At 40.7% G+C, this 24956-nt stretch overlaps 1 protein-coding gene across 3 annotated transcripts in view; it reads left to right on the top strand.

The window, feature by feature from the left end:
* The window catches only part of disp1 (dispatched homolog 1 (Drosophila)), a 94793-nt gene that overhangs the window by 28757 nt on the left and 41080 nt on the right, over window positions 1-24956 (top strand). For 2 of the 3 annotated variants that reach the window (XM_044170341.1, XM_044170340.1), the window contains exon 3: window positions 1-78. The gene's annotated coding sequence lies outside the window, so the exon portion shown is untranslated. Of the gene's footprint in view, window positions 79-21215; window positions 21238-24956 lie in introns of those variants that run through there. The other variant, XM_044170343.1, reaches the window with a different exon arrangement.

The following is a 24956-nucleotide window of genomic DNA, read 5'->3' as shown; positions in this document are numbered from 1 at the left end:
ATTTACCTGGTTCTGTGAGGAGTTTAAGAGTCCGAACGCATGAATAGATGCAGAGCATGGTCCATTGTCATCCTACAGGTAAGACATGTGATACTGTGTTCAAACATTAGATGTCTAGTCTCTTAGCAAAGCAAAACATCATTCTGTATCTTTTTTCACTTTAAACAGTGCATTTGTTCACATAATCCACATCACGCAAACAGTCACGATTGACACTTGCTTTGACTGAGCATTGACAGACGTTTAGTTATATATGTTTTACGTGATGGCCTGAAATATTTGCTTAATTTCCTCACATGTTGACATATGAAAGCAGTGTAAGACTCTATAAGCACATGGATAAATATAGTAATCAGGTAGACAACCATCCCACCTGTAGAACGATTCCTGATGCTCTTTTGGAGACAGTTTAAAGGAGAAAATTTGGAGGAAAATAGCTGTGGTGATCAATTTGAGCTGTTATGTTGCTATTTGTTGATTTGTGGATGCAGTTAAGGGAATGGTACATGCCTCCCCTTCTACAAAATATTTCAGTAAACTTGCTAATTAATTATTCACACATGCAAAAGTATTTTTGTTATTTTGACGGCTGTTGGTTTTGATTCATTGACTTGATGGATGACGGATCATGTAGGAACACTCAAAATATGATACAAGGCATAGTTCTGAACTGCTTTTTGTGACCTATCCTTGGACCTTTAGATAACGTTAGATAACGTTCTTCACAAAAAGGTGTAACCCAAGGCTAAAACAGGGCTTCTGTAAATTTTTTTAATTTACTATTTTTTTTTTCCCAAGACAGTAAACTCATTAGATCCTGATTTTGATGTTACTGCCTGATGTTGTCATGTCAAAGAACCTTTGAAGAAAGCATTTATCACAAAGCCAACATAAAATCATCCCTCCCCTTGCCTCAGTACTGTACGGATTAACTTAATGGATGGAAGTCAGTGTCCCTTAATCCGTGTCCCTTGATCACAAGCAGCCTAATAAAGAAAACATGCAAGAGAGTTAGGAACCGAGCAGTAAAGCAGCCATTCCTGGTCCTCTTCTTTCCCCCCCGTGCCCTTGTCTGGCGAGTCCAGACAAGCCTCTGGTAAAAGGTGAGGATGTTTGTTCTTCACCTCGCTACAACTGGGTCAGTGAGCAAGGTAAAGGTGTTTACCTACAGCTCACAGCTCACATTGCCCTCACAGACCCTTAAGATGGATTCAACACCAGGAAGAGGTAGCTTGTACATGGAAAACATACATCTCTCAACCACTTTATAATGTGTTTTGGATATAGCACTGTGTGATGGTGTGTGACTGTTCACAAATGATCCCCATCAAGAAAAATAGTATCAACAGTTCAGGGTGAACTGTGCCCCTTTACTTCTTACAATACATGACTTCATGTTGAAATATAAATCTAAACTCAGGCAGCAGTGCAGCCTTGCATGTTCAGGTAATCACCATCTCTCTCTCTCTCACTCACACTCGCACACACACACACACACACACACACACAGACACACACACTTCTCTCACTAACTCAATCGCTCTTGACTTGGTTACTCAGAAAAACTCAGACACAAAGACACATTTCTCTCTCACACTCACTCAATCTGTCTTTCTGGTTCGCCCTGACCTGCTGAAAGGCTTTCAGGGCCATGTCAGTCAGCCAACAACTCTCTCTGTTCAGAGGCTCAGCAGGTTCAAGTTGGACGCCAGTCTGTCCTCCCTGTTCATTCCTTCACATTGGCTGCCTTGTCATGTGAAGATGTAGGGAACCCACACTGGTGCGTGTGCAACCATGCGTAAAATAGATGTATTCAGTGTATGTGAATATGTTTGTTTTTCCGTTCCTGTTTGTGCACCTTTTCATCCGTGCGTACATGCACATGTGTTATGTGTGCGTGCCTGGATTCATTTATTATTGTGTGTGATCATTGTGTGTGTATAATCATGGGTGAATTAGGAGAGCAGCTAGAAAGGAGCAGCTGTGGCTGCTTTGTAACATGGACAGCGTCTGTTGTTGATTCTGCTGGACTGGAGGCTTCAGTGCTGCCCAGCCCAGCGTCTCCTGCCTGCAGCTGCTTGGACTCTCCCTCTAATAGACTTCACAGACTTTGAAAATCTTTTTAGAGCCCTAGAGGAAGTACTGACCTTAGTCCAAGGCTAACTCTGCTGAAGCCAGGTCAGAAAGTGGAAATCTGCAAATAATAATTGGTAATTATTGAATTTTTTGGTGATGTTGTGCTCAGCCGCTTTTGGCTGTGTTTAGACTCTCAGTACATTTGAAATAAACTTAAATCATTTCCCTCTGCATGCGTTCTGCCTTTTGAGTGTCATCATTTCCTACAGGAAATTGTGGTCATAATCAAGTAGACCAAAATTACAGTGATTAACATAGTGGCGGTTGCATGAGGGAAGTAATTTGGGGTAGTTGGTAAAAGAGCTAAAAATAAATATGATCAACACATTTTTGTGATATTAATAGTTATTGCCAGAATTATTAACTTTACTCAAAGCAATGCAGTGTAAAATGTTCCTCATGAGTCACAATGACTCATTCAGTGAGCTGGTTGGACTGTACAGTATGTTCATCAGTGGTTCAACGCTGGGTGTTGGCTACAACATATTGCAGTAAGATGCAGGGGTACCAACGCAGAGGGCCCCGGCAAAAAATAACGCGTGATTTTCGGGCAAAAACGTTGAACCTAGCTCAACTGGCGAAATACAATGTCAGGCAAAGCGCTGCGGTTGGCAATCAAATAGGTGTAGGCCCATATTCCAGGTGGCTTACTTTGTAACATGAATATACATGAACTTTCCAGAGTTGTAACATCATGGCTCTCAACTGTGCTGCTTGTGGGGTGAGTTTTTCCTGATTGTGACTAAAAAAGTGGCTTACTTTTATTTTTTCCAACTTGTTCAAATTCTGAACATTTTCTTTTTTTTTTTTTTTGCTGACATTACGATGTGCTGCTCTGATTAATTACCACAAAGCAAACTTACAGTGTGATCGAACAATCCAAGCCAGCTAAATCAGACATACCTGAGACATCTTGATCAATTCAGTTTCGAGATGGCGGACTGAAGAATTGTCTCACTCACATGTCATACATGCTGATATAGCGCCTGTGCTCTTTTCTCTTGATGTTGGGGGAGGCACAATGCAAATACCACCTAGAATTTTTTTTTAAATAGTAGAATTGTAATTGTAGTGTTAATTTTAATAAATTAATAATCATAGGAATGAGAGCTAAAGGAAAAATAATGTCATTATTAGTAACAGAGCCAATTACAACAACTGTAGTAGCAGTTGTCGAGCTGGAACACAGGGCAGCAGGTGGCTCACAACCACAGTTCCAGACTCTGCAGCTCTGGAGGCAGAAATACCTGCTGAAAGCGACAGAGGGAGAGAGGAGAGAAACAAGAAAGCACAGAACTACGGGAGAGAGATGTCGAGTTAGTAACATGCAATAATGGGATAAAAATGCATACAGATGGAGAGGGAGAGAAAGAGAGAGGAAAGAGGTGCATCATGGGAAGTCTCCCGGCAGTCTAGGCCTATAGCAGCATAACTAAGGGATGGTTCAGGACTCACCCAGGCCAGCCCTAAATATAAGCTTTATCAAAGAGGAAGGTCTTAAGCCTACTCTTATGTGGAGATGGTGTCTGCCTCCTGAACCCACATTGGGATGTGATTCACCAGGAGAGGAGCTTGATAACTGAAGGCTCTGGCTCCCATTCTTTTTTTGGAGACTCTAGGAACCACAAGTAACTCTGCATCCTGGGAGCGCAGTGTTCTAGTCGGATAATAAGGTATTATGAGATCTTTAAGATATGATGGTGCCAGACCATTAAGAGCTTTGTAGGTGAGGAGAAGGATTTTAAATTCTGTTCTGGTGAAAGTTAAATGCCATTCATCCCAGACTTCATCTGATGAATAGCTCTTGTGCATTTTAGTCTCTTATGTACTTCCAGATTGTAGTGTGGATCTTTCATTGCAACATTACTGCTTGACAGATCATTTATGCTACTGACATGGTTTTAAAGCTATTGTTATTCAATTTTTGCTCTCAAAATGCCTTAAAATACACATTTCCACAATGAAATCACAATTTAGCAAGCTCAGTTTTTAGACCTCGGTTTTTCTAAAACCCTGCACGGCCCTGATTGCAATAATTTCCTCTTATGTTAGTGGGGTGGTCCTTATTTCAGGTGAGGCAGCCCGTCTCCACTATGAATATACAGTGCGAAACCACAGACAACACAAAAATGTATGGTAACTTCCACTAGATATAGAATCAGTCCATCACCAAAACATTCTTGATGAATTCATTCAATTGCCGAACAAAGGACCGGTCAAATATACACAAGACATACCAAGTGACTGATTGAAAAACCAAAGGAAGGTGGCGAGGGGGAAAGTAAAAAGCATTTATGAAGGATTTCGTGATTTATCCTAATGTTTCTTAGCTTGCAGACTCAAACAAGTCTGCCAGTAAGCAGCATCTGATCCTCCCTCTCTGCTCTCCACTAGCAGCTGTGTTGACTGTCTCATGCATGGGAAACCTTGATTAGTAGGCTGACTGTACATTTGGGCTGAGCCTGGCAGCCAGCTCATTGTGCCTCCCCTTCCAAGACACGCACACACACACACACAAAACACAGCCTTCTTCACCTTCACTTTGATCATGAAGAGTCGTAAATGACTGCTGCGCTACCATCCAAAGCCTCAGGTTATCCACCAGTCTTTATTAGCCTTATGAATGGTTCGGGGATGTTTATCTATACTACAGTACGTCTGCCTGCAGACGCCTCTGGCAGCCGTTTCATGTCCAATAACCTCATGTTGGCAGACAGTCGCATGTTTTTTGCTTCATTAGAAGCTTCAGCTGTGATGGCTTGGGATGATGTCTTCATTAAAGTTTATGATTTGTTGATTTTAATAATCTGTTGTGTTTCTTGATGTGATAGGGAGGCGTTAAGAAAACACCACTCCTTGATATAACAAGACACAGGTGTAGTGAAATGACATCAGTGCATAAGCTCAGTTGGATGTGGCTCTCCAGCCAAAATATGATTTAACTTGAAACACATCCACAGTTTGATTTATGATTAACCTTACTCGGTGTAATGAAACCACATATTAATATCAAGGGACAATAAATGTGATCAATGCTGTTAATGTTGAAACATTTTGGAATATTTGAATAGTCTTGGTTAGTGATCAATAACAGATGCTTTTAAAAAAATCTCAATTTGTTTTCCAAATATTTAAACTTGTTGAAATGGATTGTAAGCACATTATTACTATTAGGATTGGACGAATATGTTGGCTTTCAGTGAATCTATGGCCAATACACTTTATTTAGCTGATGTAAATCACCAAAAATATCAGCATTCAAGTCATCATATGTGACATAAATAATTAACCTTTTAAAAGCACCATTTGGGGGCAGTCATTAGTTGCAAGGTTGAACATGGCCAAATTTTTCCCTACAAGCATATTGGAGCATTTCCTGCATGTTATATAATAAAACAAAAAATGTGAGACATAATCCATCTGGTTTGACTCTAAAGAGGTTATTAGAGGAAAAATATACAGTATGCTCATTGAATGGAAGTTGAATGAAATGGATGGAATGATCAGTGTCTCCACTACAGATGCTCACACACTCATTCTGTTTATTGGATATTGGACTCATACCAGATGTTGTATCCAGCCAAGTTGTTGCAGAGACTTATTATGCACAATAATTGCTATATAATACACATTCGTGCATACTTTCTTTTTTGCTTGTCCTTCTGAGAAATTATACCAGTGCTCAGATGCAGATATAGGAGGGTTTAACAACCTCTCCAAGGGGCGCCCCATTCCCCAGGTTCGAATCCAGCCATTTGCTGCATGTCATCCCCTCTCTCTCTCCCCTTTTCCTGTCTATCTTTGGCTGTAAAGGACGAATAAACGTAACAAAAGCAACCTCTCCGAACTCACTCTTGATGAGAATTTTTCAATTTTTTTTTTTTACATTTTATAGACGGAAACGATAATCAGTAATCGGAAAATAATCATCAGGCGGAACCTGATAAGGTCACACATGAGGGGAAAAAATAGATTTGGGCCACTTTCACTTACAGTGTAAACATACTCTTCTGTTCTATTGTGCTTAGGCCCATTTCAGACATGGAATACATAACATTGCTGGTTTCAGCTATCTTTTAAAGCGATGGCATTTTGTCATGTGGACATTGATGACGATTACATTATTTTACCTTTGAAGCCTTAATGACCATCGTGAGCATGAGGGATGCTCGCCCCTGCTTCTAACAGTGAAACTACTGATTTTCACATCAGTATCATCATTATATGCTATTTGATAGCAAATTCTGCTGCCTGTTTCACAGTATCTGACATTTGGACATTGTATTGCATTGAATGACAGGACGTTAAGTTTTGACTCATTTGCTCACATGCTGTATGTAGAGTTTTACTGGATATGCATTTATTCATCCACGCAGTTGCCATGAATGAACACTGGAAATACATGGAGAGACTGTTGGTTATTATTTTAAGAGGGATTTTTAACATCTTCTGCTCTGGTTGCACCACATATATACTGATAGACTTATAGACTGATCTGATATGAGAAGATCGAGCTCCTCAGCGCCTTTAAAATTGGCTCTGTCACAGTGTTTCCTAGTTTACTCAAGTGATTTTATGCATAAGAGACGATGATTGAGATAATAAATGAATTACAGCGACCTTAGAAGGCGGTACGAGACGTGCATTTAATCGCTCTCTCTCTCTGCACGTTTTACCTCGTTCCGCTGCAGCCTTTACATCAATCTGACAGCGATTCAGACTTGTGCAGTGTTGAAAGTGATATGGAAATGTACTGAGCTAGTATGATTGCCATCGTGACTTTTATATAAAATTAACCAGGGTGCTTATTCCGACATGTGACCGACTGAAATTGCCATCAGATTAACATAAACTGGTGCATGTCTGAAAGGGGCTTTAGCTTCTGTTGGGAGTATATTGTCTCCTATGTTACTGTTTTAATGAAAGGCTTTTGATAGAGTAGCTCACAAACTAGGGCTGTCATCGAATATTCTAAATTCAATTATATAATCGTATAAATCGTAAAAAAAAAACCCCAGACATTCGATTTTGAAAATTTATATTTGATTAAGCAGCAGCACTACCGCGACTGTCTGCCTCGTGAGTTCTCACGTGAGCCTGGGTCATTCACTGATTGAAAATGAAATGTAGGTCACAATGAAATGAGCGAATAATTCAAGAACCGTGTGGTAATGATGGCAGAGAGTTCACAACTGAACTTGGCCGCAGAGAGAATGATTTGCGCTCAGAGCAATGTAAAAAGCCCAGTTTGGAAATACTTTGGATTTTGGTCAGTAGACGGCAAAATTGTGGAACCTCGAGATAAAGTTGTATGCAAGCTATGTAAGCTACAGTTAGCTTACCATTCAAGCGCTAGCAACTTGTTTAGACAGCAACCTCCATGTTTAGAACAGCACAGCTCTCTTGGAGCGTTGAATGTCTGTTCTATATACCGTAACCTAATTATTTTATTTCTTTATTTTGTAATGTGTAGGTAAGTAGATCTTTTAAAAGACATGTTTATGATGAAATAAATCTACCTATACAAGTAGTTATGTCTCTCGTTGTGTTGGTTTGCCCTCTAATGGACATAATGCACAAAAACAGATATTCGAATGGTTTGAACCTATGTATTTTTTTAGAAGGAATAATCAAATGTAATTTTTGGCCAGTTTTGACAGCGCTAACACAAACACACTCCCTTCACCTGAGGTCACCCAAAGTCTAAAACCCTAATTATGTCTCTATATGGTATCGGTCTTCTCTCATAAATCCACAGTATGGAGGGTTACCAGTCTCATGTATAATTCAGCCCTTAGTCTGAGAAACGTTTGCTTTGAATTCACGGACTGTTCATTTCCAAGCGTTTTCCAGACAGGAAACAGATCTTATAACCAGGGAACAGGAGAGGAAATGATAAATGAAGGAAAGGCTCGGACGCACAGCTTCAGATCAATGCAAATCTGAGCTCTGTTTATTGTTATAGGTGCTGAGGTTTTGTTAAAGAAAGACTGGCCTTGATCACAGTAAGTAGGAAGCCCAACCTATACATCTGTGTTTGACACCTGGCTGACCCGTTGTACATGCATGTGTGAGTATGTACATGAAAGATTATTTTTTCAGTAACCGATATCCAAACACATGGACATTTTTTCCTCACTGACTTTTAATAGGGAACTTTAATGGAGTTTCTTTGCTCTGTTGGGGACAGTGAGGACAGGAGGGGTTGGGAAGTCCCATTGAAGTCTAGAAGTTTGACTCTAAAGCTCAGGCTAGTAAGGACTTACTCATGTTCTTTCTCACTGGTTTTCCCACAGACCACTTCCAGAAGCAAATCTTTTTTTTTTCATTTCATAAAGAATTGTAACTAACCAAATATTGTTGCTTTAGACTATTTCAATTGGGCTGCCCCTGGAAAGCCCTGTTTTGTTCTGCCTCGGAAAAATGGCTATTGGGTTTCTTTTGTGGAGAAGTGGGTAAGTGGGGAGATGCAGCCTGGAGGGACATGTGTATTCATAATACCGGTGCCTCTTTTCTTTTAGTCGGCATTGTCTGGTGTTGTGGATCCTCTTTGCTCTATTGTCTTGTTAGTTCCGCTGGTGGTCTGTCATGTAAACAGTTCTCAAAGGGGAACCTTCTCCACCCTCCTTTTCAAAAGCGCTTTCTTTTTTCCTAGGCCTGTGTCTCTTTCTGTGGTCGTCGTCTTGACTGTCTGCCCTGTCTCTGTGTCTTTTCCCCATCCCCTCTCTTTCTGTTTCTCCATCTCCATCACACACCAACACACACAAACGTCCCAGCTCTAATCATTACATTAGTGGATCTGTCCCAGTGCAGAGCCAATAGTGTATTGGGGTTTTAGGTGCCAGTGGGGAAGGAAGGACCCTGCTGGCTTGTCAGTGTCTCTGACCCCTCTGTCACAATGGGTCCCTCTCCCCTCCCACTCATTTCCCTGCCAAGCTGGGAAGAGTAAATATTTATCAGCCCCCACAACAATGGCCAGCTTGGAGGAGAAAGAGACTTTGACCAGAGCTCATGCAAGGCCTGTAGGCAAGGCTGGTGTCAGTCGGGGCCTAAAGATGGGTTGCAGGAAGATTAAGATGGGGCCTCTGAATATTGTGGAGAAATACATTCCCTAAGTTAGTTGTTATATTACATCACCAGAACTGTCCTTTGGTCTGACACTTAAAGTAAGGCTGAATCCAAGAGGGTGAGTTGTTGAAAAGCAAGACAAGTGTGTTTACACATAAGACTGCAAATTTAGTTTTTGGTTGAATGTCAATGCAAACCTGAAGTTTGGTACCAAGAATTGTATTATGATTTTAATAATCTCAAATGATGTTCAGTATTTGAATTTATCGTTTTAACCACATAACACTAACACTTCTGGTGTGGCTCTTGGGGTGACAATGTTGGTTGGTTGGTCGGCTGGTCCACCACTTTGGTCCAGACTGAAATGACTGAAATAGCTCAACAACTATTGGATGGATTGACATGAAATCTTGTACAGACATTCATTGTTCCCATATGGTGTGTCCTAATGACTGTAGCGAGACCCTGACTTTTCCTTTAGCATCACCATGAGGTTGAGATTTTTGTTTTTTAGTGAAATGTCTCGACAACCATTGGATGGTTGACATTTGTGGTTTCGAGTGAAATGGCTTGACAAGTATTAGCAGATGGATTGATATGAAATTTGGTTCAGACATTCATCTCCCCCACAGGATAAATTGTAATACCTTTGGTGAACCCTTAACTTTCCATCTACTGCGGCGCCATCAATAAGTCCAAATTTGTATTTGTCTGTTACTTGTGAATGACCAAATACCTGCAAAACTAATGCCATTCCCATCATCCATTGTACTCATCAGTACTTTGTGTTTAGTGATAATTAACAAATATTAGTAGGCTAATATACTACACTAAGATGGTTAAAATACATTATACCTGTTAAACATCAGCATGTTAGCATTATCATTTTGATCAAGCTTAATGTTAGCATTTAGCTCAAAGCACTGCTGTGCTTAAGTACCTCCTCACAGAGCTGCTAGCATGACTGTAGATTCTGAATCTTGTTTACTCCTTGGGATGAAAGTCTTATTGAATATACTGTTATTCAGTTTAGAGATAAATTAGGTTTCGCCATTCTGCACATTTGCAACCACAACAAAATAAATCAATTCAGTTTGTGGACTGTGGAGGGACAAAGGGAGACGAACAAGCAAACTCTTAGTGTTAGTAGCGTACAGTAGCTACTGCAACTTAGCTAAGTTCAAGTCATTGTAATGCGATTGCTTTATTTAAAAAGATAGCAGACAAAAAGTAAAATTCAATCACTGACTGGTTACAATTGATGTGTAAAACAGAGAGATTTATATTACGGACTGTCTCTTTTCCCTGGCCTTGAGACACATTCAGTGTCTTTCTCTCCCCTCCTCTCTGATGTACAGTATAGTCCATTATGGAACAGTGAACAGGACCTGTCATTCACTGCAAGCAGACACAGTAAGATTTACAATAGAAAACGGACTGCATCTCTATACACATGTTTAGGTAGCAGTATTCAAGCATTATTGCAGCTGTAGGAAGATGAAGCAGAAATACCTCAAATATATTCAACAGAATGTCATGTAATATAGAATCAAGGAGGAAATACCTGCTTAAATGACGCAGAGTATATTACAAGCAGGTGCTTCCACATATGTTTAGTTTGAGGGATAATTAGGCAGTTAAACATTCCTTATGGTCATGTATAGAAATATTGGATAGCCTCAGTGGCTAAATATTTTGGCTGTTGTGGCTCAAAGAAGACTTTTGCAGTAGGAACAAAGGCTAAGGTCATGTTGCTATTTAAGTCTGGTGGGCTAAATCTAATTTATGAGCAGGAAGTTTCATCCGGAACAGAACTTAACAGAAAGAGATACTGTGGTCAGGCTCCAGTGCTGAATTCCTTTAGCTCAGTAAAAAATACTCTTTTGCAAGTGAAGGTTTGCAGCAGAGTTTTGAGCGACCCAGTCATGTAGAGTGATGAGAGAAAACTGATGGGGACTGACACTTGGAGGACCAAGCTGATGTAATGCTGCACCACGGAATCATGCCACTCTTTGGCATGAGATATGAGCCTATTACCTTTCTTTTGGCTGCTATCTGTTAACCCTTATCTGTGATGCTCCAATTTCATAAACACACACATTCTTATTTTCTTAGCTAATAAGAATAGACAGCCTGTGAATCAGTAGTTTTTACAAGCAATCAAATCAAGGACATCAGCTTGTGGGCACGCTCTGCCTCTCCATAGGCCTGTTAATTGGCCCAATAAGATTTGTTTGGGTGGAGATCCATAACGAGACACTAATATGTCAGATATGGTGTGAAATGACAGGGGGTGAAGGGTTGGCGGGTATGAGGCTGATGCCTGCCAGAAAACTACATGTTTATGATGAGACACTAAACTCTGTGGTTTTAAGGCTCTCTTTGTTGGAAACATGTGCTTCGATGTTTCTGTATGTTTTGTATTTCTGTGTGTGCGCATTTCAGGCATAGGTGGACTTATTCCGGTACATGCAAAGTTAGACATTTATGGAAAGCCTATAACTGTAAAAGTAGAGGTCCGTTGATACTAGTTTCACATCAACAGGAGTGTAGGACTCTAGTCTTGGCAGTAACTCTGACACGGGATGATAATAAAACAGAAAACTCTAGTCGAGCTCATGTCAGGGAGTACATTTCTCATTCTTTTTTGTAGCACTCTCACATCAACCAGCTTATTGATGGAATTTCGAGATAATAACCTAAGATTTAAAGTATGCCATGATAAGTGCACTTAACATTTATCCTGCAAAGCTGAGTCTCAGCTCTTAAGAGCTTTTTAATTACTTTTTGCATGAAAAGTTAATATAGCACATGTAATTGAAGCACCGACACAGACAAAGCCACACTGGAAAATAAAAGGGCTCCAGCAATAGTCATTGTGATATTGAATTTGGCAGAAACAGCCCTGCATGCAAATGGCATAAACTTCTTTCCATGACGTCTGAAATTTGCTTGAGGATTTCTTTCTCATAGTACGCTCCATTTCTCTCTCGTCTTTCACTGAGGGGGACGAGGCTTGAGCAGCTCTCTTCTGCGTCACATGCATGCCAGGAAACGACATTTAATGTAGCTGTAGTGTTATCTGGGTGGAAAGAGTAGACTTTTTAGAGTCGTAGGGCTTATATGCACTGTACAGGGCCAGAAACAGGTTGTGATAACGAAAAGGGGGGGAAAAAAGTCTCCTGGGAAAATCGGGAGGGTTGGCAAGTATGCCCAGAGATCAGATTTAGAAGACGTATTTATTTCCAAAACATCTGGAATTGATTCATCTTGGTGTCACAGTCGGTTGATCTACCTAATGTGGAAGGTAAACCAGCAATATGCTCCCAAAACCCTGATGTAAAACAACACAAATAGTCACATGATGTTGTTAACCAATTGCAGGCAGTGCTGCACTGAGTGCATTGTTCTGACTGGAGGCCTGTCCAGACTGTGGTGATCGCAACCCAATGCTGGACTCCATTTTGGTTGCAAACTCGCCATATTGTCTGTGAAGACACACCAATTTCAATTTCAGTTGTACTATACAACCAACTTAAAACTTTGCTGGATCTACACCAATTCCAAAGCTACAGATATCATTGGTGTACCTCTGGTCCTCCCATTATTATTCCTTTTGGGGGAGGCCCATGGACCCAAAGCATGATGTAATTCTATAAGCCTGTCACTAATAATTTCCCCCTCATTTTTATTGACTCAGATTAATGCCAGACCAAGACTGGGGCTCCGTCATTTTTAGGGTGTGGAGTATTTCTTCCCCCCTCGTCTGCTTTTATAGCAATTTTACACTGTTTATAAATATTTATGGACATATACAGACAGCTAATAAAGTCAGCATTGGCAAAAGGAAACTGGACAACTTTCCACTTATTTTCATTTTTTGAGCATTACTGTTCCTCTCTGCCGCCCCGCTTCCCGGTGCCAAAAAGCTGTACCCACCATTTGACTCATAATAATAACAACTTGTTTTCTCACATAAGAAAGAAAAGAGAAATTGCAAATAGACCTGTGGTCCAATAAGTATGCGTGAACATGCCTGGTGGAGACAAACATACCCTCATGTGTCCACAGTTAATGTCTGCTGTGCAAGTGGTGGCATGGACAGACGGGGCTGAGGGATGTCGTACAGACAGATACACACACACCGTGCCCGCACGTTTTCACGCCTCCCTCATGTCTGCTGTGTCACACACACCTATACACACACAGACACCTGTAGGCCCTTTCTTCCCTCGTGGTACTGTATCAGTTTTCAGTTTGTTTTTGGTTGTCGAGGCTCAGTGGCCACGGAGGAGTCAGATGTTGTGTGAAGTGGACGAGCTGTCAGGAGGAGACAGGGGCACGGTTATTGTTTCAGTACAGTTTGCTTATTCTTAAAGATGGCATCTTTGATGATCAGAAAGAGTTCATATAGTAGGGTTTAGGAATGAGAAAACATCCACCACTCTCATTTTCTCTCATATTGTCTGTCTCTTCTTTTTCTCCTTCACACACACGCATACACGCACACACGCACACACACACACACACATTTACTACACTCCATCCACAGTATTAGAGCCAACTCTGTGTGTGTGTGTGTGTGTGTGTGTGTGTGTGTGTGTGTGTGAGAGACAGGAGTGCTTATATGGGATTATTTCTAGGGTCCATTTGTCAAAGCGCACATTTATCATTGAGCCCACTGGTGTCAGACCTGCTGCTTTCCCACCATGTCTCTATTACGCTCTGCTGATACTCGCTTTGACACTCAACACCTGACCCGACACACACAGTCAGTCATACACACACAGACACACACTTTTGCACAGAAAAAGCATGCACACACACATTTGCACACAATAACTAGCTTTCCAGTATGTGAGACCCAGGCGCAAAAGATAAATGAATTCTTTTTCTTTTCTCATTTTCCCTTTTCTTCTTTGCCATGCTCTACTTTGAGCTGCATCAGTGAACTGCCTCTGGACCCTATATGTATGTAGACTAGATTCCACTGTGCTGATTTTTACAAGTCACATTGTGCTTAAATTATCATGAACCAGAACCATGAACTCAGAAAGCATCCTTCAGCTGCTCCTCAACCAGTCAGGCTGGGCTCAAGCTGTTTCCTTCACTCTCGACCGTTTGTCAAGCAGCATGAGTTTCAAGGTGAAGTTTTCAAGTTGCTTGTTTTGTCAAGAGAAAAGCTGGAATCAGAGAATATTTGGTATTTTTGCCTAATAATAATTTAATTAACCGATTAATCGATCATCAAAATTGTTGCAATTTTCTCTTGATCGACTGATTGATTTATCAACCAATTGTTTCAGCTCTAAGTTAGACCTGCCTTGGCCCCTGGGTGCCAGCCTCTTAAGCTGTCCACCCCATCCTAAGTAGGGAAAGAAGGAAGAGAAGAAGAAAGACTGTTGTCAACCTCATACTGTATGCATTCTGTGTTTAGTGAATGTGTGTTTCACTTGATGCAGTTTCCTTTGTTCATTGATATTGCACAGTTTATCACAGCAGTTTGTTCAGTGTTTTCTCTTGTCTTATAGTTAATGCAACCTGTAGCACAGCCGCTCTGTTTTGTTTTTATCTCTCAAGGCAGAAAGTGCGAGACAGGGGGAGAGATGGAGAGATGAGGCAATGAGAGAGATGTGAAATGAACATTGTGTTAGACTGTCGTGTGTGTGTGTGTGTGTGTGTGTGTGGAGAGGAGAGCAGCTGCAGAGGCCCTGGTTCCCGTGTTGCTGGCACACACCCCTCCGTAGGGAGCAGGAAGGGCTCCAAGTGCCCTGAGCTCGGCTCTAACCGCCCCAGAACCAGAGACAACCCCACACACACACACACACGCATACATACCCTATGTTACAAGGGCCCTGCCACTTGCTTGTTTTCTGCCTTATGTCCTCTCTACGTTTGTATTTTTGGCCCACTGTATCATTTTAGTTTAATTCAACAACTGGCATGAATAGTATTACAACAGCATCCAGGAACAATAGGCTACAGAGGTACAATTTAGCGTGGAGTAGAGTAGCTGTATAAATTATACCTCTCTATCTAACAAACACATAGACCAGCTATCTGGAGCCAGAAAGCCTTTTTAGTGAGTCTAATTCAGCTCCTTCCTACAGAGCTTACTACCCCCCCCACACACACACACGCCCTCCAAGAGCCCACTTGTCCTTCAGTGAGATGACACAAGGTGAAGTCACTCCATTTGCCTTGGCACCAGCATCTTTGTTTCAGGCACTGCGGTGATGTGCCAAGGGCTATGTTCTCACAGCAGAGCGTTCTGCCCAGTCCTCTATGAGAGGGACATGGCCATAAAAACGTAAGTATCCTCTGTGTAGCACAACAAATTGCAGTGTAGGACAGAGCATACCAAATTCAAGCGGTCATCCACAGAGGCTAGTACATTGCACAATTCAACTATACTGCTATTTCACTAGCCAACTACATTTGAACGGAATAGGGTATGGTTGGCAATAGCAACTGATAACTGATTACTTCAAATGATAAAATCTTCCAGCATTTGATTGGTGGTGGTTGTAGGGTTAAATTCTGATGGGTAGATCCATTTGTTGATCCGCTTCCAGGTTGGTAAAATACTGGGATTCCATCTTAGAACTTTCTTATTTAATATTGTCCTTCTATTAGCAAATAGTAATATACAAAACATTCATGTAGCCATTTAGCCTGATGGCATATATATATATATATATATATATATATATATATATATATATACCCTTCCTGATTTTTTTATTTTTTTGCATGTTTGTCACACTGTGACTGTGTCACATGTTTCAGATCATCAGACAAATTTAAATATTAGTCAAAGATAACACAAGTAAACACAACATGCAGTTTTCAAATGAAGGTTGTTATTATTAAGGGAAAACAAAATCCAAACCTACATGGCCCTGTGTGAAAAAGTGATTGCCCCCTAAACCTAATAACTGGTTGGGCCACCCTTAGCAGCAACAACTGCAATCAAGCATTTGGAGGGTTGAGAGCATGAACTGCCCTTTTTAAGGTCATGCCACAGCATCTCAATAGGATTCAGGTCAGGACTTTGACTAGGCCACTCCAAAGTCTTCATTTTGTTGTTCTTCAGCCATTCAGAGACCCCCCACAACAACATCCAAAGAACTGCAGGCCTCACTTGCCTCAGTTAAGGTCAGTGTTCATGACTCCAAGAGGAGTTCCAAGATGAAAACCACTGCTGAGCAAAAAGAACATTAAGGCTTGTCTCATTTTTTCCAGAAAACATCTTGATGATCCCCAAGACTTTTGGGAAAATACTATGTGGACTGACGAGACAAAAGTTGAACTTTTTGGAAGGTGTATATCCTACAGTTATATACATACACGTATATACACATTAATAATTCAGTGCATTTTTTTGAATTTGTGTCTGGGGGAAAGCAAGACAGCAGCAACAACATAATAAAGATAATAATATATACCACACATATACATATACAGTGGTGTGAAAAAGTGTTTGCCCCCTTCCTGATTTCTTTTTTTTTTTTTGCATGTTTGTCCCACTTAAATGTTTCAGATCAAACTAATTTAAATATTAGTCAAAGATAACACAAGTAAACACAAAATGCAGTTTTTAAATGAAGGTTGTTATTATTAAGGGGACCTGAGGCAAGTGAGGCCTGCAGTTCTTTGGATGTTGTTGTGGGGTCTTTTGTGACCTCTTGGATGAGTCGTCTCTGCGCTCTTGGGGTAATTTTGGTCGGTCGGCCACTCCTGGGAAGGTTCACCACTGTTCCATGTTTTTGCCATTTGTGGATAATGGCTCTCACTGTGGTTCACTGGAGTCCCAAAGCTTTAGAAATGGCTTTATAACCTTTTCCAGACTGATAGATCTCAATTACTTTTTTTCTCATTTGTTCCTGAATTTCTTTGGATCTCGGCATGATGTCTAGCTTTTGAAGATCTTTTGGTCTACTTCACTTTGTCAGGCAGGCCCTATTTTAGTGATTTCTTGATTGAGAATAGGTGTGGCAATAATCAGGCCTGGGTGTGGCTAGAGAAATTGAACTCAGGTGTGATAAACCACAGTTATGTTTTAACAGGTGGGGCAATCACTTTTTCACACAGGACCATGTAGGTTTGGATTTTGTTTTCTCTTAATAATAACAACCTTCATTTAAAAACTGCATTTTGTGTTTACTTGTGTTATCTTTGACTAATATTTAAATTTGTTTGATGATCTGAAACATTTAAGTGTGACAAACATGCAAATAAGAAATCAGGAAAGGGGCAAACACTTTTTTGACATCACTGTATATATTGTATGTGTGTAGCATGAAGGGACTACTAACTTAATTTTGTTGTACAACCTTGTGTTGTATAATGATAAATGATTAATAAATAATTACCTTGTACTTTAATCAGAGCAGTCTCCGCTTACAACTTCCACTAACCAATTAAAAAATATAAGTAACCTGGATGCAGCTCCAGTTCTATGAGTACAGCCCTTTTAACAAGTTTCGCGGAGGTGTATCCTTGATGGGGTAAACCAATAGTAAGTTTGTTAGAGGGCAGAGCATGTACGAAATAGAATACTCTATACACATATATATTAGAATATATTTGAATTTCAGAGGTTTAGTTATTAAATATGAAGTTATTTATGACTTTTGTTGTTAAAAGCTAAAGCTAAATGGATTAAATAAGGCATTCGAAACAATTGAGATATGATAAGCATATTTATTACTGGATTCAGGTTTGATAAAATGCTGTTACAAAGGCTTATTGGCAGATGGCTAGATACCTATATCATAGATACCTTAAACTCAAAGGTCGAAACACAAATAGTTCATGAGATATTGCTAAGCAATCCCTGAGCTAGTATTCAACATATATTGCATGCTGGCGATTTTCTAATGTTTGTTTTAATAAAAGGAAATTGGCTCTGAAGCTAACAGTGGCCCTGACTTTATACAACAATATAGTACTGAGCAAGCAAAAAGAGATTTTTTTTGTGCAGTTTGGGAATTGACATTCTGAGACAACAGTGTGAGCTTTTGCAGTGACACTTGTCAGAAGTGTAGTAATAACTCTAAAATCGCAGGTCCTTTAGTCATTTATGGTGGTTGCAGCTGGGGTGAATAAGATACCAATAGCAACAAAACAGACAGTCAGTATTATAAATGTGTTTTGTTGCGACCCTGTGTGATATTCTTGTGGTCAGACACAAATAACACCATGTACTGTTTGAAAAACACTGCAATGGATAAGATCTGAACACTTGATGGAAAACAGTTCCACACAAACCAGCGGAAAAGAGCGTGTGATGAGCGTCCTGTGAAGTAAAGTTTAGCTCGTATATTAAGCTCATCTGTCCGTGATAAGGTCAGCAACGTGGAGATCCTCGAAGAGCAGATGATGATTGAGATGGAGAAAGTGCTTTGAAGTCAAGGAGAAGTTTCTGTACTGGCTGTGTCTGCATTCCAGCTGCTGACTGTGGTGACACTTAAGCGACACTTCAGCTTCAATATTTCTAGTATGTCTGTCTCTCCGTCATTCCCTCCCTCATCCGTCCCTCTCACCCTAATGCCTTTTCCGTCCTTTCTCACAACTTGTTCCCTTAAACTCTCCTTCATTTCGTCCTTCCCCACATCTCCACCTCTGTCTCTGTATTTCTGACTGCCAAAAGGTTATGACAGCAGGATGTGATCTCACGCCGCCTCCAACATTTTTTTTTTTTTTTTAAGATTAATTTTTCGGGCTTTTTGCCTTTTTATTGGATAGGAACAGCTGAAGAGAGATGAGGGGGGGTGACATGCAGCAGAGGGCCCGGGCTGGAATCGAACCAGGTGAACTACGAGGCTCCCCAGCATTTTCAACCACACAAAATAGTGTCATGATTTTTTTCCATCTAGTCCCCCACCCTCAGAGGCCCCTGAAGAAATTTGACACACAGATGCGATCTTTCAACTTTTTTCTTGACAGCCATGTTAGCCCATTTCTGCTCTTGATTCTTGCTCTCAGACATCATGTGCTCCAGTATTCAGGCCTTTGTTTGTTACCTTCAAATGCCTCAAATGTTATCTTAATTCATGTCCTCTAACTATTTCTAAATTACACTTATTTTGAAAATATTTTGATCTTTTTAAATATGTTTAACTACCTTCGTTCACCTGTGTAAGGATGCAGGTATGGTTTAAGAGGTGGGGGAACAAAATTAATTCAGGGGATCTTCAAACAGACAACATACAAGCTATGTAAATGTTATTTATTTACATTTATATACATTTATATTGACCTAGCAAATAACCTATTTGAATTAGTGCTGGAACATTTAGTTGATTAATGGATTAGTCAAACAATTTGATAATCAATTAATCATTTAACTCAATTATCAAGTTGAAATGGCAAACATTCTTTGGTTCCAGCTCCTTAAATGTGAGGATATCCTGCTTTTTTCTGTTGTAAATATTAAAAGTATATTTGGGTATTTAGACTTTGGGGCGCGGGATAATTGAATTTGAGTCAAAAATGTTGCTCGTTCTCTGACTCATAATAACTCTGTTGCTTCCCTCCACAGAAGAAATGATGCCCTTGCCTATTCTGGCAAAAAGAAAAGATTTTTCGGACAGGAAGTACGCATGTGTTGGCATTAACAAACGGACACAATTGAGCCAAAAATACTCCTGCTCCCTTGGGAGACACACACACAGTGTTTGTTGAGTAGAGGCTGGGGGGGCGGGGGTGTTGAGTGTAAAAATGCTTCTGGCTTTGTGTATGTTTGAGGGGACCAAAGTTAGCGTTTGCTCATAAGAACAGCCTTTGAGGAACTGCCCAAAGAGGAACTCTGTTCCATTAATTCACACACACAAACATCTGTCCACCAAATTCCTCCTAAACAGCTCTTTGTGTGAATTGTCTGTCTCTCTCTTCTTTGCATGTCTGTCTGTCCATCTGCCTCTTATCCTTCCCCCCTTCTGACTTTCCCTCTTTCCGTTCTGCATAACTTCCCTGTTGCCCTGTTTGTGTCCAAGATCAAACCAGGACTCTGTTCAAACAAATTAAGATATCTTTTCTCCCTCTCTGCTCTGTGGTTTGCAGACACTCCTCGTTTGCTGGACTTCTTCTTTTGCTACTCCCTCTATTCTATTTGATAAGAACCCTGCGTTTGCATACCACCACTCTTTACTTTCTCCTCTCTTGGTCAGTCCCTCCCCTCCCCACCCCTCTCCCTCTGAAAGACAACAGAAAGAAGAGTTTTGATTGAACTGTGTCTTTTCCCAGACTAGGAAGTTATTCAGGCACTTGAGAAAAGGGGAGAGGTGGAGTGGAGGGGGAAGAAAGACAGGGGTGATCTGTGTCAAAGAACGATAAAGGCTGCTCCAAAGCCCCTGACACCATGTGAAATCCTTAGGAAAAACAGTAATTAGAAGGCTGAGCCTAGTTTTGTGGCAAAAGTGTGCATATTTTAATGTGATAAAGCAACAGCAGTGAATAACAGGGCTCTGTTTCTGATTTTTAAACATTGTCTTGTTCATCTGCCAAAAAATTGTAGCTGGCCAGTATTGATTCTGCATGCAGTTCGAAAACCTGATGGTATGGTTTGGTCTTTGGCTCATGGCAAATAATAATACTGATCATAATGGCAAACTTTACACAGAATCTGTTTTCATTTATCTTAAAAATCAAGTACTACTCTGAGAGGTGGTGATCCACTTTTCAGGACTATAAAACATTTTCCTCCTCAGCCAAGGGGGAAAATTTTCCAGAGACAGTCTATGTAAAGTGCTCTCTTTGGCTCTGACACACCAAACCGATGTCAAAGAACTAGCGGCGACAAAAGCCGACTGTTGCATTGCCTCACGTCGCCTGTGTCTTGGCCAAAAAGTGACACTAGATCACATCACACCGACTACAGCGAACAACCAGCTAGCACCTACGTTCTGCGCCTGTGTGAGAGGTAATAACTTTCCATACCAGCAGGTGGCAGTAGTCTACATTCGTCATTCAAAAAAGAACACAGGAAGAGCCAGGACTGAGGATATAAACAAAAGCAGCCTCATGGATGTAGGTTTGCCCGCTCTTGCTCAGATGGTTTTGTAAAACAGCTGCTTCTAATCGAGAAAGTATCTGATTTCCTGTCTGATCTGTTCAATCTGAAATGTCTGACCTCCTGTCCTGTGTTTTCACTGCATGTCTACTTGTGAAAACAGACAGGACGGATTCAAGACTCTAGTTAGCCAGCTAACATTAGCATGATAACAACAACACAAATGATATTTAAATATATTTATCTTCTCATGCACTGATTCGCGTTAGCTGAACAGCCAATCAGAGTGAGTTCTCTCACCGACGGCCTCCGCCACTGATTCAACATGCTCAGTTGGCTGGAAAAGCCGCAGACGAGTGCCAACGGTGTGGAACACACCGCAAAAACTAGGGCTACAGATGATCATCGACGGCCCGACATTGTTGTGTCAGGGCCTGCGTCTCCGTGATATATAGCTGTATATATGCTGGTAGCATAGCTCTAGAGACCATCAGATCTGGTGCAAATATTCATGATGCCCAGATGATGAATCCTAATGATTTTGATGATTCCCTGACATTTTCTCTAGGGCCGCCATGAGGTTCACATTTGTGGTTTTAAGTGAAATGTCTTGACAACTGTTGGATGGATTGCCATGGAATTTGGTAAAAATTCATGTTTCCCTCCTTATGTTTGTCCAATACTTACATTTTTGATTAAAAACTTAAAAACTGACATTCCCATCAGCCTCAGCTACACTTTGCATTTTGTACTGTTAGATTAGATTCAACTTTATTGTCATTACACATGTACAAGTACGAGGCAACGAAATGCAGTTTAGGTCTTACCAGAAGTGCAATAAGCAAGTGCAGGATATAAAGTGTGTGCATAAATGCAGGATATAGCATTATTATGAAAATTTTTTACAAGTGGTGCTGTGGACATTATATACAGATGGCATTACTATAAACAGAAGTATACTGATGGATATGTACAATAATGAATTGGACTGGGCAGAACAGTAGTGCAATGAATATAAAGTAGTGCAATTTATGGAAACAGTTAACAGTGCAGTAGATGAGTTATTGCAGTATTCAGTACATAGTACTGGAGTGCAGATGATGCAGTATATGTATAAATAAATAGTCCGGTAGTGCAAATGAACATGTGGTACATGTAGCAACATGTTAGCAAGTGTTATCATGGTAACAAGCTAAGCCAAGATGGTGAACATGGTAAACATAATACCTGCATGTTTGCATGTTAGCATTGTCATTGTGAGCATGTTAGCATGCTGACATTAGCATTTAGCTGAAAGTACAGTCTGCTAGCTCTCTGACATCTATCCTTTTAATTCAGTTAGCTTGTCACATGCACAACGGTTATTCTTTTGAGTTAGCTGTGATCACAATGATGTTTGTGGCTCTAATTGACGAAAGGGAGGGAAATTGAGGTTTTTCTGTCAGTACAGTAGAATGATTCTAATAAGAAGGGCTCCACACCCAAGGCAGAAGAGAAAATGCATTTCAAAATGTTTTTTCTTTTTAGTCTGATCATTTCAGCTCTGTCAGTTCTGGTGTGATGTAAGAGCCAGCATTTTGGCTCTCCTTTGGTTTATTCTCTCAAATTGTTTCGAAATCGTAGCACATTAAAATAATTTCATCATCCACAAATCAACAACTATCTTCGCCTTTGGTTTTGCGCCTTTGAGTCAGACATGTGCATGTGATGTCATTCACACCTTTGAGCTGCCAGTTAACACCTCAGAGAAGAATGTTGACTAGAAATGCAGCTAAACCGCTCTGCCAATCTCTTAAAGTTTGAGCCAATTTTCACTTCTTTGTTTTTTCCCCCTCACTCTTGTGTCTGTCATTTTCTTTTATCTCTGTGTTGTGTATGAAAGGAAATGATAAGAAACAGATGGATGGGTCATCTGGATACAGCATGTCTCCACAACCACAGCAACATGGCTGCTCCACTCACTTGTTCTGCTCCTGTCCTCTGCAGTGAGGATCATATCAGGCATAATTCAGTACATACGTCCTCTGTTTGACGCAGGTCAAAAAGTTCAAACCAAAATCAGTTCATTTCAATGGAGGCTCTACAATGACTGGATTTGGTTGTGGAGGCAAAATAAATACTGCCATAGATTTCAACTTTGGAAAACTTTGACCATGCAAGTGTGTGCCGGTGACCAATTGAAAACCACAGTGCTGACCTTTTGAGGGAACGGAGAACCTCAGGGTCCAAAATGCTGAGAGCTATTACATGTATATTAGCTGTCACACCATCCAATTTTATACGGTATGATCCTACGCTTTCAGAGTAAAAACTGCTCCACAAAGACATACAGCATAGTTTGCAAACTGTGGTGAGGCAGGAGAAGTTGGTGCAGATACGTTCCCTTAAATGAACTGTGTTAACTTCCTTTCTGGTTAGTGACTGAGTTTGTAAAGAGTCACCACATCACCATGCTTCCAGCACCGCCTATTTCACGAGGATGCACAAATGGATTTTGCTGTGCCACACTCTGCTGTGACTAGACACTAAGAATGGGTGTCCCATTTTCAGGAAAATGAAAACTATCATAATCACTGGTAAAAGAATGGAAAAACTTTTCATTAAGACCTGGACAGACTGGCCCGGTCACACCATACAGTGGCACAGCCAAATTCATTCTCTTGTCTTAAATAACGGGTTCTAGAAGCTTTGTGATATAGTTAAATAAAAGTGGATGGTGCAACACAGCTAATAAGGTATGGTAGCCTTTTCCATTTTGGACTCTCCAGCTCTCCGTTCCAAAGGTCAGCGTTATCAAGACAGTTGGCTATTGGATTAGACTGGATTGGATTAGATTTACTTCACCCCAGCAAGTGAATCCACTGATTTCATTGTTTTTGGTGCTGCTCTTGGAGCTTAGTTTTTAGACATGTGTTAGGACATAAATTAACAGTGATTTTGAAACTTGATCATACATTGTGACAGTAGGCCCCAAACCAAACCAGCCACAGGTCTTCCTAACACTGAGGTCAAAACTTAAGGACAGTTATAGACAAGCTGACTCCGCAGCTCCATAGTAAATATGTATCTTAAGCACAATACATCATATAATGTATAAACATACACGCAAAGCTACAGATAGGCCCACAGTGGCTGGTTTACTTGGAAACATTACAAAGAAAATGTACAGTAGAAAAGTCAATCGATTACATCGTCTCCTTACAACAAAGTAAAACGTGCTCATGTGTGAGACATATGGTTCCTCATGAGTCCAGCTGCTAAAGCAAGCTTTCCTCGTGCATTTTATGTATAATATCAGATTTACAGTATACAGCAGAGGGGGAGAAATGAAATGGAACCATGTATAAGACCTCCTGTTCCTTAATTTGAATGCAGGATAGCTCAGACATTAGCTCTCATTCGGGTTTCAGCCAATCCTCAACCCCCTTGGGTCCTTCTGGTCAGACGTCAGGGGGCTCAGTGCTAATCGGGTGGGAGATGTCCGTCCTCACTGCCAAGGTGTCGACGGGATAGGGTTTCCCTGGTTTCCGCATCTCAGATCTACAGAAGCCAGGGAGCAATGTGAGCAGTGAGGCCTGACCTGAGAGCGCCTGTATGCTTTTTTTCTCTCAGTCTCTTATTCATTCAGTCAATTACAGTCACACTTTTTTTCTTTTTCTCTTTGTTCATTCAGTTGTCCACATACACTCAAGCACTCTTAATCCCACCTTTTTTTATGCACTCTTTCAGCTCTCAC

This window comes from Siniperca chuatsi, linkage group LG16, assembly GCF_020085105.1.
Source record: "Siniperca chuatsi isolate FFG_IHB_CAS linkage group LG16, ASM2008510v1, whole genome shotgun sequence".
NCBI classification, from domain to species: Eukaryota; Metazoa; Chordata; class Actinopteri; order Centrarchiformes; family Sinipercidae; genus Siniperca; species Siniperca chuatsi.
The sequence above is the reverse complement of the archived record's forward strand: the minus strand, read 5'-3'. Positions and strand labels throughout refer to the sequence as shown.